The following is a 3,821-nucleotide window of genomic DNA, read 5'->3' as shown; positions in this document are numbered from 1 at the left end:
TTCAGAGGTCTATTTTGATTCAGCCAAGACCTGATCGAATTATTTGCTTTGAAGATAAATCACAGCGGTATCTCCTTTAATCATTTTTGAACAAGAATCAAGAATGTTCAGCTGGATCATTGCCTTGGGTGTTGTGGCATGTGATGGTGATTAGAGCTGTCCTGAAAGATCTTCAGTTCATTGCAATATGGACAGTGCAATCAGGGAGAAATTGAAGGACCTCAGCGATTCAGACAGTGTTCATGGGTAGAAATGGTCAGCCAACATTTTGAGTTGGGTACCTTTATTGCCTTGGTCCAGTGATCATTGGCGGTTCAGAAATTTAAGTTCTTGGGAGTCACTATCTCAGAGGATCTTTCCTGGACCCAACACACTAGTGGCATCGTGAAGAAAGCACGTCAGCACCTCTATTTCCTCAGGAGTTTGGGCATGGCATCAGAAACCCTAACCAATTTCTACAGATGAGTGGTGCAAAGTGTGCTGACCAGCTGCATCGTGGTCTGGTATGAGGACACCAATATCCCCTGAACAAAAATCCCTGTAAAAGGTTGGGGACACAACCCACCACAAAGAATATCGACAGAGAACGCTGCCATAGGAGAGCAACACCAATCATCAAAGACCCTCACCTCCCAGTTCACACACTGTCCTCGTTGCCACCATCAGGAAAGAGATATAGTTGCCACAAGACTCACATCACCAGGTTCAGGAACAGCTGCTCCCCCCCATACTCAATCAGCACTCTTACTTTTGCACTTTATTGGGTTTTTTTCTCTCTTCCTGTATTGCAAGTACATTTCTTTATTTGTTTACATTCAGTCTTTTTTTTGCACTGCCAATAAGTGGTGATTCTGCCCCGCTCACAGGAAAAAAAAGAATCTCAGTGTTGTATGTAATGTCGTGTATGTACTCTGACAATAAATCTGAAATCTGACAAGTAAAAAGAGGGGGCTATTGCAAATATTGAAGGCAATAAGGAGCTGGGGAGGGATCAAGAGGTGATACTATTGTTCTCTTTCTACTTTGGCTACGATAAAGGCTCCTGTCCAAAAAAGTTGGCTGAGCATGTCTCCCCATGGATTCTGTCTTGCCCGCTGAGTTGCTCCAGCAGCTCTTTGTCTCCTCCGATTCTGCTTCTCTACCCTGTTTGATTGAGGGAAAATACAAATAATTTCACCACAAATACAGATGCCAAATCCCGCCCACTGTGCCTGCCTTTATTGAGTACATTAAGTGCACGTGCTGTAACTGAGAACAATCTTCCCTGGTGATTTGCTACCCTTTCTGATGTCCCACATTTATCCCTTTGCAACCAAAGGCTCTGGTGAACATTTTCAGTTTGTGTCTTTACTCTGCAATCAATTATATTATTATTACATTACCCTTATTGAAATGACCACAGACTGAGGACTGATACTTAGGATGCAGTTTCAGTGTTGGCCCTTTGACCACTGAATCAAAAGGTCAAAGGGGCTTTGTCCGGAATATTGAGCATTTAATCAAAGCTGACAACCTCAGAATAGCACTGTCATTCAGTTTAGTCTTCAAAATGAGGCAGATCCACTCTCTTTTAAGGTATTTTGTTCCCTGCATGACTTGGGTAGACCATCACCGATGACCATGGCTTAATTCCTCTCCACTTCCACGAGTTCCACTTTGTTCAGTACGGCCCATCTGCAGTCCATAATCTCTGGCACAGATGGGGCAGGAACTGATGAAGAGTGGGGGGGGGGGGGGGGGGGCTAGTGTGGGAGGCTCTGCATCTACTTGCATTAACCTTATCTATACCCCTGATCATTTTACCAATGGCCTTACTAAGCTCTTTCCTGAGGCAACGACTCCAACACCAAGGCCATAATTCCACTCAGCCAGTTCCAGTGGGAGGTCATTTCATCCCCGCACTCATTGCCAGATACCCAAAAGCACCTCAAGAGAGGTAGCAATGTTGACCAAAGTGTCCTGGTCAGATTTCAGATTTATGGTCCGAGTACATACATGAAATCACATACAACCCTGAGATTCTTTTCCCTGTAGGCGAGGCAGGTAGTGCAAAAAAAAACAATTGTACTTAATGCACATGTGTAAGCAAATAATGAAATGTAAACAAACCGACTGTGCAATACAGAATGAAAAAAAATCGATAAAGTGCACAAGTGCGAGTCCTTAAATGAGTCCCTGATTGAGTTTGTTGTTGTGGAGTCTGATGGTGGAAGGGTAGCAGCTGTTCCTGAACCTGATGGTGCAAGTCTTGAGGCACCAATACCTCTGTCCTGATGGTAGCAGTGAAAACAGAGGGTGGTACTGGCTGGATGGGATCCCTGGTGATAGCTGCTGCTCTCCGACGTCAAAGTTCCCTGTAAATGTTCCCAGTGGTGGAGAGGATTTTTCCAGTGATGTCCTGGGCTGCGCCAATAGTTATTGCTCAAAAATTATTACTGAAAAGAAAATATTTAGACTTTATCACTGCTGTTTGAATGAGCTTAGTTGACCACAGCCTTTTCAATAACCAGGAACCTTTACAATACTTCAACGGCTGTAAACCCTTGTATCATTCTGAAGGCATGTAAGGCATGATATAGATGTAAGCTGTTTCATTCAATTACCCTTACGATATCCTGGCATTTTGTGCAAATTATGTTTCCAACTTACATAGTGTGTACAATGTAGTTCACATTTTTGGAGTAGGCTGCATTTGACAATTTATTAAAACACTGCACTTTTGTGGTAGTGAATTTCTTGCTCAATTGACTTTTAATAAACTACATGTTCAATCATGGGGAATAACCATAGATCATTTCCTTCCTCACGGATACTTTCCAATAAATTGCAATAAAAGTAACTCCCCATTAAATTTTGATGAGCTTTTCTTCTGTTCCTTTACTGAACTTGGATATTTATTCATCATTTCTCTTGAACTCTCAACCAGATTGCTGAAGATGTGGAGACATATATTGACTCTTGTGGATGAGGGAATGAGGGGACTAGATCTATTTGTATAAGAGTAATTCTGTAATTCCTTGGTCCCATTACTGACCCTTGTTTTTTTAATAAAGTCAATTTAAGTGCCCAAGGTCTCAGGCCGAGACTTAATCTGGATCATTAGGCTGGGCCTTGGGATGAAACCATTAAGCTTGCTCTCTCTGACAGGGGTTTCAGCAGAAGGGAGAAGTTATGAAGGAACATGATTTTTTTTAAACAATAATCTGGTGCTTTCATGACATTGTTACCGAGAAACAGAGTTATGATCATTTTACTGCAAGTAAACTAATTTGTCTGTCCAGGCTTTATTCAACCAATAAACTGTCCACCTTTCCTATCCACGTGGGGACGGCATACTTAGCGAAGCGATTAGCTCAATGCTGATACTGTGTCGGTGACCAGGGTTCGAATCCGGCGCTGTCTGTAGGGAGTTTGTATGTCCTCCCCAGGTCTGCATGGGTTTCCTCCGGGTGCTCCTGTTTTCTCCCATTCTTCAAAACATATGGGGGAGTAAGTCAATAGGGTGTGATTGGGCAGGGCAGGGCTCATGGGCCAGAAGAGATTAACTGTGCTGTTTGTCTAAATTTGTTTTTAATTTACCAGTCAAAGTGTCTTTTAAACATTACACTACTTCATCTGTCAGCTTGTTCTAAAATCCCATCTGATTTTAATGTTTGAGATTTAATTATTTGAATTTAAGTTCCCCAGCAAACACAGTACGACCAGGACACATCATCAGACCAGCGCCCTCAAAGACTCATCCAGCAATTTAACCACTAGTTCATGACCATTTAATCTGCTTTTTGTTCTGACGCTGCTTGAGGATTAATGCTGTGATTGGA

This window comes from Narcine bancroftii, unplaced genomic scaffold (genome assembly GCF_036971445.1).
Source record: "Narcine bancroftii isolate sNarBan1 unplaced genomic scaffold, sNarBan1.hap1 Scaffold_663, whole genome shotgun sequence".
NCBI classification, from domain to species: Eukaryota; Metazoa; Chordata; class Chondrichthyes; order Torpediniformes; family Narcinidae; genus Narcine; species Narcine bancroftii.
This window is presented reverse-complemented; position numbering follows the sequence as displayed.